The following is a 12,719-nucleotide window of genomic DNA, read 5'->3' as shown; positions in this document are numbered from 1 at the left end:
CTGTAAGCACCTGGAGGGCGGGAGTGAGCAGAGCCCAGCACAATCTCTTGACACATCATAACTCAGATAAGTACATGCTGAATGAATGGATGGGTATAGTATTAAACATGTAACATTGAATTCAGCTGAAACTAAGATGCCAAACAAGAGAGAAGCCTAGGGACATCTCTTGGGGGTCCCAGTTCGATCCTTGACTGGGGATCTAGATCTCACATGTTACAACTAAGATCTGATGCAGCTAAAGAAATTGATTTTTTTTTCTTTAAGAGAGAAACCTAATCTAGCCAAATTGAGCCTGCTTCTTCCCAGGAATTCTGGTGTCCTGGAGGAGCATCCCTGAAAGGATTTTTTTCATCACACCCTTGCTGAGGGGTCCAAGCCATGACTCCTCAGCTGGGCCTGGCCTAGGGCAGGGTGGGCAAGTCTGGAGGGAGGTCCTGGGCTGTCTGGCCCCCACCCTGCCTCAGAACGGAGGATTCTGGGATCAGAGGCAGGGGCAGGGCTCAGCCTGCCGGACCCTCTGGGGAGCTGGCAGGCCCCGAGCCTCTGTGGAGCACTCGTCCCAAGGCTGTATATACACAGGGCCGGGAATGTTTATTTTTCCTTATTGACTTTCTCCAAATAAACCCCTGGCCAGCAGAAAGGGGCTCCCAGCAGCAGCTGTTTACCCAGTGTTTGTGATAAAGAGGCTTCTCCATAGCAACAGGTGGCAATGTGCAGCTCTCAGAACACGGCAGGGCCTTGCAATGGGGCTGTGTTTACTCAAAGGGGAAGAGAAAGGGGAGGAGGGAGGAAGGGAGGGTGGGAGGCAGGCAGGAAGGAAGGCAGGAAGGAAGGGAAACCAGGAGACTGAAGGCTGGGAAGTGAACCAAGGGGACACCCGGGAGGAAGCCCCAGGAGGAGTGCGGTTTCTGTCCTCAGCAAGGCTTCCGCTGTGAGTTCCTGGTGGGCCCGGAGAAGGGAATTCCATCCAGTGACGTGCAGGGAAGCATGTGCCTGGCGGGTGTGGGGCAGCTTCGAGCACCATACCCAGGAGACACCCAACACAGGCTTGTGTGAGCTGGTCAGTGTGAGCCTCAGTAATTGTGTATTTAAGTTACCGTGTGTGTGTGTGTGTGTACACGTGTCCTTTCATAGTGGGAGGGGAGGGCAGACTTGTTTCCTAAGGCTGCCACGTTACCACAGAGTTGGTGGCTTAGAACAACGGGAACTGATTCAGAGTTCAGGAGACCAGAGGCCTGAGATCAAGGCTGAGGTGAGCTTGGTTGTGTGTGGAGGTTCAGAGGCAGTGTCTGCTGCATGCTGCTCTCCCTGCTTCTCGGAACGGCCAGCCGCCCCTCGTGTTCCTTGGCTGTGGGGCATCACTCTGGGCTCCGGTCCCACTTCCACGGGGTGTTCTCCCCGCGTGTCTCTGTGTCTGAGACTGCGCTCCCATCTTCTCATAAGGACACCAAACATTCGATTAAGGGCCCCCCCCGCCCCGGTCCGGTGTGACCTTATCTCGACCAATCTGCAAAGACCCTATTTTCAAATAAAATGATATTCACAGGCATGAGGGGTTTGGACTTGAACACATCTTTTGGGGGACACAACTGTAGGACAGCGGTGGTTTTCAGTAAAGCTTTGGTGATAAACCCACATGCGACTCTTTGAAAGCAGTCAGCTCCCTCATGCACTCTCCATCCCTCCCCTGCACAAGGTGGTGGGGTGTCTGGGGAAGGCGGGAAGGAAGCTGCCTCACCTGGGTGAAGCCCTCAGACGGTGGCCAGAGCAGGAGACGGGAGGCATCAGTGTGGTGCTGGGTCCACCCCATCCCAGTTGTGTGACTTTGCACAAGTTGCTTCTTCCCCCAGTGCCTCCATTTCCTCGTTTGTCCAACAGCACCCACCCCACAGGGCTGGGAGAATCAGAAGGCTATTGGCACAATGCCTGACACGCAGCAGGCATGACTCAAAGTCAGGCCATCACTCTTATTTTCACAAGAGGCCTTGACTTTTCCATGAGAAGCACATGGAAACCGGCTTGGGACGTCAGCTCCACTGGATAGTATCTCCTCCTGCAGACAGTGGCCTTTGCTCCAAAGCTGGCACAGTGACCCCGGCACCCGGGGGGATGTGATTGAATGTGGGCATACCTGATGGAGTCAGTCCCAGAGACCCGGTGTGTGGTGGGGGGGTGGGGAGAGGGTATCAGCAGGGATCTTCCAGGGAGACACCATACACCAGGGCACGCAGACACACACCTGCACCCCTCTGCTCCCTAAGCATCTGTGCAAAGAAGACCCAGGCCAGTACAACCACCTGCTCTGTGGTGTGCAGGGAGTCAGTGACCAGGCTGAAAGCCTGCACACACACACACATACACACACACACATGCACACTCCCCTCATGGAGACATGTGTGTGCCTCTGAGACACACACACACACAATTCACAGGCATACACACCTTACAGATATACACACCCCTCACAGACACACACCCCTCACAGACATACACACGCATGTACAGGCGTGCGTGCGCGCACACACACACCCCTCACAGCCTTCCTCCCACAGACAGGCTCAGCCACAGGAAACCCATCTCCAGTCCCATAGGTTCGGCAAGTCCACACAGCCCATGGAAATCCGCAACTATCTGTCCACACACACACATTTCTTGAACAACTACCATGCTCCAGACACTGTCCTAGTCCCTGGAGAGGTGGCAGGAGACAAAACCTGGAGAGTCCACGCTAGACAGTAAGAAAAATGAATACGGAACTTACTTCATGTATAAGAAGGAATTTAGTGCTGTGGACAGACCTGAAGGCAGGGCAGGAGGGAGAGAGGGGGACAACCTTAAGCGGGTCCTCTGCGCCCTCCCGGGGCGCCCTTGCCCCCCAGTGCCAGGGCGTAAGGAGAGCCCCACGGGCCCCCCAGGGACGGTCAGATGTGTGTTGGGGCTCCGGCATCCCCCTCCCTCGAGGGTGGGCCGTGCTCCCCGAGCTCCGCTGCTCTCTAACTGCAGCGTGTCATCCTCCTGTTACTATTCTGATCCTCATTACAGGGACCTGTCCTCACGCTCAAGCACAACCACCACGCAGCCTGTTACACAGCTCCACAGGGAGACAGGGCATTCTTCTGGCGCTGCGGGGAGGACAGTCAGAGCAGCCCGGGGAGGAAGAGTTGATGCCTTCTGGAGTTTCTCGCGGGGGGTGCAGTCCCTTCTGGATGTCAACTCTTTCTCTCTTCTGTCCTCCCAGCTCCTATTATCATCCTTACCGTCGAGCGTGCAGCTAATTGTTTACTGCAAGCTGCTGCCTGCCACTAGCTGAGCCAGGAGGACCTCAGATCCCGGCCGGCCCTTCGCTCCCTTTATCTGTGTAGCTGGGCACACACGGCAGTGCTGGGCACAAAGTTGGTGCCCCATAGATGCAAGACAGGAGAAGAACCAAAATAAATGCGGGATTTGATTGGAGGAGAAGCGTAGCCTGTTGCCTTAGGCCCCCGGGTGAGGCAACAGGGCACAGGAAGGATGAGAGGCAAGGGGCTTCCCTCTTCCAGCCTCCAAGGAGCTGCGCTCTACCAGAATCATAGTCCTTGAACTTCTGTGTCAGTGATTCCTTCGTGCTGAATGTGACCCCCTCCTTCCAGAGTTCTCGTTTACAACACAAGCATCCTCCCTGGGAAAATTAATGTATTTCATGACCAGACTGTGATGTTGAATGACCTTGGGCAGGTCCTTCAACTTCTCTGGGCTTCAGTGTGCTATTCTGTAAAATGGGGCTATTTCTCATGCTTCTCTCAAGGTTGTCATACTGATTAAACGAGTGACTCTAGAAAGCACTCATCAACGTGCCTGACACACAGTGACTGCTTGGTGACTGGGTGAGCATGGGAATCTGGGGTATTGCTCCGACAGGACACATCACTGGGGTGGGGGTGGGGGTGGAAGGAGAATTTTGCTAGATGGATCATTCTCCTGAGGGCTGGCCAGCGTTGGTATTGCCCAAGAGACTGGGGCAAGAGAGGGGACCTGAGGGACTCAGAATCTCAGGCAGCTGGGTGGGCTTGGGCCCTTGGGAGCAGAGCCCTGGGGAGGCACGGGACGGGGCTGCCTGGGAGAGAGAAGTGGGAAGGTGAGGGACAGGGGACCAGCAGGTTGACTCCCAGCCCCAAGTGATGAGCACAGGGGAGACAGCTAGAGAACAGAGCCCTCAGAAAGTTTCCAGCACATTCCTGCTAAAATTAGCCTTGTCTTGCATACGCAACTCTATATTTAAACCTGTGGCCTGTCAGAGCCGCTGCGCCGCTGGCACACGCCAGCGGGCTTGGGGCCCAGCACAGAAGCAGGGGTGCAGGCGGCAGCCCTGGGCATGGCCGAGGAATCCAGGGGCAAGGTCATCACCCGCCCCACCTGCTGGTGCAGAGTTGCAGGGGGTGCATGAGCATGCGGTGCACGTGTGTTCCTCCCAAGCAGTGTGCCAGGCCTCCAGCCTCTTGTCCTGGCCTCAGGGGACAGACTGCAGCAGGACAGACAGACATAAATAGTCCCAGATGCCGGCACATGCAGAAGGGATGGAGACAGGCACGTGGGCAGAATGACTGAGGGAGGGGCGTCAGCTTGACATCCAGGCGGCACGTCCAAGGGACCAAAGGGCAGGCTCACAGTGGGAGCTTGGCCCCCTCTGACCACCGAGCCCCTGACTCTGAGGATGAGGAGAAACCACCTGTCCCCTCCTTTCCTCGCAGCCGCCCAGCTTTCTCCAGGGAGAGCGCTGGCTGATAAGAATCCGTTTTTACCTGAGGCCTGGAACATTAACTTTGACACTGAAAAGGGGATATTTTATTACCCAGGAATATTTCTGCATCTCTTCAGAGATCTTCTCGCTCAACCCCCACCCTCAGCAGCAAGCCTCTTTAGACAATTACAGCTGACTCTCCAGTTAGACCTCCTGATGGGGCCGCTCCGGGCCCCACAGGGCTAAGTGTCATATGGGTAAGTGTCTCCCTTATCTTGTGAGGCTGACCCCTCACCCTTGCCCTACTGTTGTGTGTGGATGTCTGTGTGTGTGCATGCGCGTGTGTGCACAGGCCTGGGGCAGGAGTGGGTGACCCTGATGCTCTCTCACCAGGCGTTCCTGCAGCCCCCGTCTTCCCAGATTGCGGACCTCCAAGGGGCCCGCCTCTGGGAGCATTCAGTCCCCTCTTAGGCTACAGATGGGACAACTGAGTCTGTAAGAATGCCCAGGGTCACCTAAGGAGCTCACAGCTGACTTGGGCCTGAACCTGGGTTCTACACCTTTCCACGCATCCTTTGTCTTCTGTTGAGCCAAGTCCCTGTCATCCTTAGTGCATGCCCGGCCCAGATGTCACTTCCTCTCTGAGATCTGGCTCTGACTTTCCAGGCAGGGTGACCAATGGGCCAATTTTCCTGTGACTGTCCTGGTTGCAGCACAGAATGTTCCACAACCAAGCCAGGATGGTTGGTCACCCTATTTCCAGGTCAAAATGATTCCACCTCTTTCTGTGCTCCCAGAATATCCAAGGATAACAGATAATATTTATTGACCCACTCTCCCATTGTCCTAAGCACTCAACAGGGATTCCCTGGTTTTACCCTCATAATAACACTAAAGTAAATACGATTATCCCCATTTGGCGGATGAAAAGAAGAAGGCAGAGAGAGGCGAAAAGGCAAGCCCAGCTGAGAGGGGCAGAGCCGGGATTGAACCATTCAGACTCTAGCTCCAGAGGCAGGGCTCTTAGCCACTGGGTTATCAGGCCCTCTCTTGGAGGGTTCCTCTTGTGGTTGGTATACAAGGCTGTCACCTTGGGACTTCCCTGGTGGTCCAGCAGTTAAGAATCTGCCTTGTAATGCTGGGGATGTGAGTTCGATCCCTGGTTGGGGAACTAAGATCCTAGATGCTTCAGAGCAACTAAGCCCACAGGCCACAATGAAAGATCCCACAACGAAGATCCTGTGTGCTGCAACTAAGACCCAATAGCTAACCCTAACACAGCCAAGTGAATAAAGAACTTTTTTTTAAAAAAAAGGAGACTGTCTCTTTGCTCAACCAAACTCTCGGCAGAACAAAACCGAAGTCTCCTTAACCCTGTGTGGTGCTGGGCACATGATAGGCAACCAAGCAAAACTGTGCTGACTGAATCCATGCCTGGCCTGCCCTCCCTCCGTTAGCGCGAATTCCTTCCTTTGACCCACACCCTGGGCCTCTGGCCTTCCCAGTCATCTTCCCTGCTCCTATTTGGTGTCTTTCTGGTTCCCCAGCCCTCTATCCCAGAGTGCTGAGAGAAACTACTTTCTCATGAGCCAGCGAAGGCCGGAAGAAACCCGTGCGGGCGTTCTGAGCGGTTCCAGACTCGGCCTTTGGCCCGAGGCCACCGCAGACCCACCTCTGCATGTGGCCCCAGGACGGGAGCGCTCAGACTCCGGAAGCTGGACCCTGGTGGTGGCCTCTGGCTTCTGGGGCCTCCGCGCCAGCCACCCCGCTCCTGAGCAGCTGTAATCCCCCACCGAGGGGTACGGGTGGTACAACTCTTGCGGTTTACTGTTTCCAGAAACCCTTAGTGAAATTACAGCTTTAATTAAATACAGCTGGCTGTACGTTATACTCCATATAATTATCGTGTTATTATTATTATCACTTAGACAAAAGTTCAAACAAAGTTTATTGTAAATACTGTTTGACAGAAACAACTGAAGGAACTGAGGGCTGTTGGCTCGCCTGAGTGACAGGGGGCGTGGCTGTGGCCGCTCTTCCGCAAAGGGGTGAGGAGCCCTTTGGGGCAGGCGGTGTGGTGAAGACAACCAGGAAGGGAGAGCCCTGGGCTAGGCTCAGGCTAAGGAGCCGTGGGACCTTGGGCAAGTCCCCGCCCCATCTCTAGGCCTCGGTTCCCTTCTCTGGAATAGGGGAGTTTCATTTATCCTATGACTGTTGCTTGAGACCTACTATGTGTCAGGCACTGTTCCAAGCCCTGGAGCTCAGTGGTCAACCAAGCAAACAAAATTCCTACCCTCAGGGAGCTTACATTCTAGTGGAAAGAAGAGCGACAGAGCATGAATGCATTAATAAACGTGCAGTCTAATAGTAGGTAGCGGGACTTCCCTGGTGGTCCCAGTGGTTAAGAATCCTTCCAATTCCGGGAACGTGGGTTTGATCCGTGCTTGGGGAACTAAGATTCCACATGCCTCAGGGCAACTAGGCTCGCATGCCACAACTAGGGAGAAGTACACATGCCACAACAAACAGCCTGTGTGCCACAACTAGGCCCAACACAACCAAATAAGCAAATAATAATTAAATAAAGTGTACATTTCAAAAATAGCAGGTAAAAAAAAATAGCAGGTAGCAATGAGTCGAGAAGTGAAAACTGCTCAGTCATGTCCGACTCTTTGTGATCCCATGGACTATACAGTCCATGGAATTCTCCAGGCCAGAATACTGGAGCGGGCAGCCTTTCCCTTCTCCAGGGGATCTTCCCAACCCAGGGATTGAAGCCAGGTCTCCCGCACTGCAGACAGATTCTTTACCAGCTGAGCCACAAGGGAAGCCCAAGCGATGAGTAACCTGAGGAAAAATAAAGCAGGGAAGGACAGAGAAAGGAATATTAGAAGGACTGCTGCTGCTGCTGAGTCGCCTCAGTCGTGTCCGACTCTGTGCGACCCCACAGATGGCCTCCCACCAGGCTCCCTGTCCCTGGGATTCTCCAGGCAAGAACACTGGAGTGGGTTGCCATTTCCTTCTCCAGTGCATGGAAGTGAAAAGTGAAAGTGAAGTCGCTCAGTCGTGTCTGACTCTTAGCGACCTCATGGACTGCAGCCTGCCAGGCTCCTCCGTCCCTGGGATTTTCCAGGCAAGAGTACTGGAGTGGGGTGCCATTGCCTTATCCGAGAAGGACTGGGGAGGGGTTACTATATCAAGAAAGACTCCCTTAAAAGAGGTGACCTTTGGCCAGGGACCCCAATAAAGTGGAGGATTGAGTTGTTGAGAAAATAGGGGGAAGAGGACAGCCAGCTGAGGGACAGGCACTAGCAAAGGCCCTGGGGCAGGAGCCTATTTGGTGTGTTCAAGAGATTATGAGGAGGCCAGAGTCCTTGGAACAGAGGAAAGGATGAAAGAGATGATGGGAGACAGTCGGAGGGAGAGTGGGGCGCATGTCATGTTTGGTAGGCTATAGAGCCGTCTCTTTGGGGGGCTTTGGATTTTATTCAAGTGTGATGCAGTGACTTCCCTGGTGGTCCAGGGGTTAAAAATCTGCTTTGCAATGAGGGGGCAAGAGCTCCATCCCTGGTTAGGGAACTAAGATCCCACATGCAGCAGAGTAACTAAGCCCGTACACCGCAACTACTGAGGCCACATGCTCTGGAACCCATGGGACACAACTAGAGAGTGAAGAATGCTGAGGCCTAACCATTGGACCACCAGGAAATTCCCAAGATGCCAGCTTTAGAGACAAGCTGCCATAGGCTTCCCACTAGAAAAGCCACAGAAATTAACAATAGCTTCTATTCATTGAGTGCTTTCTATGGACCAGGCACTGTTCTGGTTTTGATATTTTTTTTTTCTCATTTAATCTTTATATCCACCCTAAGAGGTGGGTTCTATGGTTAACCCCACTTTGCAGATAGGGAAACTGAGGCACAGAGAGGTTAAGCATCTTGCCCAAGGTCACATAACTAGTGAGCAGGGAGCTGGGATTGAACCCAGGCTGTCTGGCTCCAGAGCCTTTGCTTCGTCAGATTCAAGCTTCCTTGACAGTCTAGAGAGAGACATTTCAAATTAGCTGGAGACAGAGGGACCATTATTCCTGATCTCCTTGACTTCCCACTCCCAGAGCATGGCAAGTGTCTGACTGAACTGGATCGCTGAAAGGTACAGCACGAGGGGAACTTTCTATGTGTGGAAGGAGAGGGTTCTCTGAGCCTACTGTCTGAACACCTCCATGGCCCTTCCCTGGAGGCTCAGATGGTCAAGAATCTGCCTGCAATGCAGGATAACTGGGTTCCATCCCTGGTTCGAAGGACCCCTGGAGAAGGGAATGGCTACCTACCCCAGTACTCTTGTCTGGAGAATTTCACAGACAGAGGAGCCTGGTGGACTACAGTCCATGGCGTGGCAAAGAGTCAGACACGACTGAGCCACTAACACATTTCACTGTATATGGCCCTTACAATTGGTACCTAAAGTCAAAGATCCACAGCATATTTAAACTGGAAGAATCTTCAATATCAAGCCTAACTTGTATGGTACAGACATGGGAACTGAGGCTCAGAGAGAGGCGGTTACCCTGCAACCTATCCAGAGAGATTCATAGCTCAGATTTTGCCCCATGACAGTACTTGGGGTCCTCACTGAGGGCTGTGCAGGGTAGAAACTACACATTATGGGGTAAACCTGGAGTGGTGGCCCAGAATTTCTCTGCTCTAACTCCAGCTGTGTGGTGTGCATGGCCCTGTGTGTGTGCACAGGTGTCAGAGGGCTGAGCTGGAGAAGGTGGGCGTGAGCCTGGGCTCTAGGAATCCAGGAAATAGCCTGTGACTTCCAGCACTCCCAGCCCCAGCCACAAGGGGCAGTGTGGTGCCCAGTAAGGCCAGGAGCTTCTGCAGACAAAGCAGGGAGTAAAAGGGGTTGGGGGCCTGGCATTTCACAATTCTTGTGCCTATAAGGATGGGGGCAGGTTGTTACTGGTGGCCAGGCCACCGCCGTGAGCCTGCTGTTTGTCCTCCTTCCCGGGAGACGCTCGGCCCATCACCTGGCTCGGAGTGCGGAGCAGGTTGCTAACTTATGCTGACACACTGGCAGGGGCAACCGTTCCCAGGCTGATACCTCATGGCAGCCACACTTGCACAAATCTTTAATTGTTTAGTTTAAAGAATTGTGTTTTGACCGCGAGGGGATTTTGGCTGGAGCTCAAGAAGTGATAATGATATTTCGCTGCCAAGACGTCTCCTTGGCGCTCTGTGTGTTAATGTGCACTTCCAAGACGCTCCAATTAACTGCATCAGCTCTCGGGGAGAGAAAGGAGAGGGAGAGGAGGCAGGCAGGGGAGAAGGGAAGGAGAAGGCTAGTGATCCGGAGAAGGCAGACAGGCCCCCCTTCATCTTTTCTATTAGCAAACAAACGGGGGGGGGGGTGGACGACAAAGTTCTTGAAGCTCCAAGTGAAGTGGTGTCTCACGCTTTGGAGGGGAGATCCTGGATAAGAGCAGGAGGTCCTCGAAGTCAGATGCCCCATTCCAAGCAGAGGCTCTCCTGACCTGCAGTTCCCAGGGGTGGACTGGCTTCACGGGCCCCCACAGGTTTCCCAGCTTCACCCATTTCCTCCTTGCTGGTCCCTGCCTACAAGCCGTCTGCCTCCCCATGACTCAAGAGGGAGAAGAAAGAGCTGATACAGACCCCTGACTCTGATCCTACCCCTGACCTCAGCCTCTGACCATTCTGGCCTCCTCCCTCCTGCTCGCCCCCACCCTCCCCACCCTTCTAGCAGCTCTGTTGTTCCTTGAACTGAACATGCTGCGCTCGCATACACACATACACACACACACACACACACACACACTGCAGAAACTGCATTTGCTGTTCCTCTGCTTACAGAGCTCTTCACCAAGGTATCTGCTGGCGGCCTTCCCCACCTCCTGGAGGTTTCGACACGTGTCACCTTCTCAGTGAGGCCATATCACACATTGCAAGACATGCCCCATCACTGCCTCTCCCCCCTTCCCAGCTTTGTCTCTGCAGTCTTTATCACCATCTAAAATATCATTTATCCAGTTTCTAATTTTATTGTCTGTCCACCACTGGCATGGAACCTTGGAGGGGGGCAGAGTTTTGTGTTCTGCTATCTATTTCCAGTAAGTAAAACAGTACCTGGCACACGGGAGACAATTAATATTTGGTTGTTGGGGACCTCCCTGATGGTCCAGTGGCTCAGACTCTGGGCTCCCAACGCAGGAGGCCCAGGGTTCCATCCCTGGTCAGGGAAACTAGATCCCACATGCTGCAACTAAGAGTTTGCAGGCCACAACCAAGACCAGACACAGCCAAATAAATTTTGAAAAGATTGCAGGTTAAAGACAGCGTGAATGAACTCTGCACTTACCACCGCGCCTTGTCCCACCACAGTTCCCTACTCTGAATCCGAGCTCCAACTCCATGTCCACCCCTCCAGTTAGGCCAGCCACTACATGAACCCCTCCCCCTAAGTATTTCTTGACCCTCATTTCTCACTCCTACTCTCTGACCCGCGATTCAACCGCAGCTCTAGCCCCGCCCTTCACCTCTGCTCTTACCCCTGCCCTCACCAATCAAATCTTGACCCTTCCCCCATCCAGTCAGCGCCTTCTTAATTAAATGGTCCTCAGCCCTTCCCAGAAGTCTCTAGCTCCCCTGTGATTTGAGGACCCACTCCACCCTGGGCCTTGAAGTAGGCCCTCCCACTGGAAATTCCAAAGCGCCGGTAGGGGGGCACACCTCTCCAGGTGAACACGTTCCCCCTCCCAACCCTGCCCCCAAAGAGAGGACAGGGGGTCAGGATGTTCTGGCCCAGATGGCTTCCCAAGGGCCAAGTTCCCAGGCAGGCAGGCTCACTTGTTAAAGAGCCTTGGAGAAGGACTCTGGGGAGACGGCAACCCCTTCAGCCTTGCCTCTGGTCAGGAGTAGCTATGGGAGGCCTTTGTGGGGTTACTTCACTCTCCCCAGGGGTGAGGGGAGGGGGAGGGGAAGGAGGAGGGAGCAGAGAAAGGGGAGGAGGGGGGAGGCGGGGAGAGGAGGAAACGGAGGAGGAAAGGGAGGAGGGAGGGGGAAGGAGTGGGGCTCCTCGGTCTTCCCACGACGACGGTGCCCGACTTAAGCACAAAAATGACTTTTCCACATGCTGAGGTGTGAGTTCACAACAGCCACCCCCCCTCCCTTCTCACACACAGACTCACACTCTGTCCACGCGCAGAAGCATCTAGAAGCGCAAACACAGGCCAAAGCGGCAGTGTATGTGAAAGCAAAGGCTTGCTCTAAAGCAACATTCGCCCACTGTACCCCCCGCCCCACCGCCGCCAAAGTGCAGGCGTGGGGGCGGCCGGCCGGGCGCCCCTGAGAAGGAGGGGGTGAGGGCTGAGGTCCCAGCGGCGTGGGTCGGCATTCTCCATCCCCTCCCCTCCGCCTTCCTCCCACCGCCTTCTCCCCTCTCCCGGTACCCATTAGGCCTCCGAGGGAGGGTCAGCTCTGCCGGCTCAGGTTACCAGAAGCTGAAGACAGGAAGATTTAGCGAGGGAGCCGGGACCAGCACAGTGTGCTGTTTGTCCGCCTTTGAAACCGGAGGCCGCGCGGCGGGGGCGGGGAGCGGGCGGGAGGCCGCGGACACTCGGGTGAATTATCGCTGCGTTCGGGTTCTGACTTCCAAGGCTCTGGCCGCCCTCCCCCGGCCCCAGCTCCTGTTTCTCCAGGTGCCGGGGTGTTTTCCTACGTGTTAATTTGCCCCAGTTCACGCGCCCATTCTTGGCCCCGGCCCCCCAAGGGGCGACCAGCCCGCCCTAGGGTGTGGGTCAGGGGGGCCCTGGGTAGGGGGGCGGCGGAGAGAGCCGGGAGGTGAGGCCCGAGTCTCGCCTTGGGCTGGGAGGAACAAGAGACCAGGCGGGTGGTGCGTGTTTGGGGAGGGCTGGTGTCGGCTCAGAGAAGCTCCACTGCTCTCTCCACGCCCGACACCCCCGTCCCCAAAGCCCCAGGGA

General features: G+C 54.8%; 2 long non-coding RNA genes across 3 annotated transcripts; one reads left to right on the top strand and one right to left on the bottom strand.

Annotated features, from left to right (window-relative positions):
- The first annotated feature begins 843 nt into the window (after nucleotides 1-843).
- LOC121817368 (uncharacterized) lies at nucleotides 844-6,593 on the top strand. 2 transcript variants are annotated; one of them, XR_009597712.1, is made up of 2 exons: nucleotides 844-934; nucleotides 3,242-6,593. It is a non-coding gene; the product is annotated as an uncharacterized LOC121817368 (long non-coding RNA). The 2 variants fall into 2 exon arrangements; XR_009597713.1 differs by having other exon boundaries at nucleotides 3,046-6,593.
- A 54-nt stretch (nucleotides 6,594-6,647) lies between these two features.
- On the bottom strand, nucleotides 6,648-12,308 carry LOC132658297 (uncharacterized). Its single transcript, XR_009597714.1, has 2 exons — nucleotides 12,189-12,308; nucleotides 6,648-7,567 (listed from the first exon to the last, which is right to left on the bottom strand). It is a non-coding gene; the product is annotated as an uncharacterized LOC132658297 (long non-coding RNA).
- Between the last annotated feature and the right edge of the window lie 411 nt (nucleotides 12,309-12,719).

Source organism: Ovis aries, chromosome 20, assembly GCF_016772045.2.
Source record: "Ovis aries strain OAR_USU_Benz2616 breed Rambouillet chromosome 20, ARS-UI_Ramb_v3.0, whole genome shotgun sequence".
Taxonomy (NCBI): Eukaryota; Metazoa; Chordata; class Mammalia; order Artiodactyla; family Bovidae; genus Ovis; species Ovis aries.
This window is presented reverse-complemented; position numbering and strand designations above follow the sequence as displayed.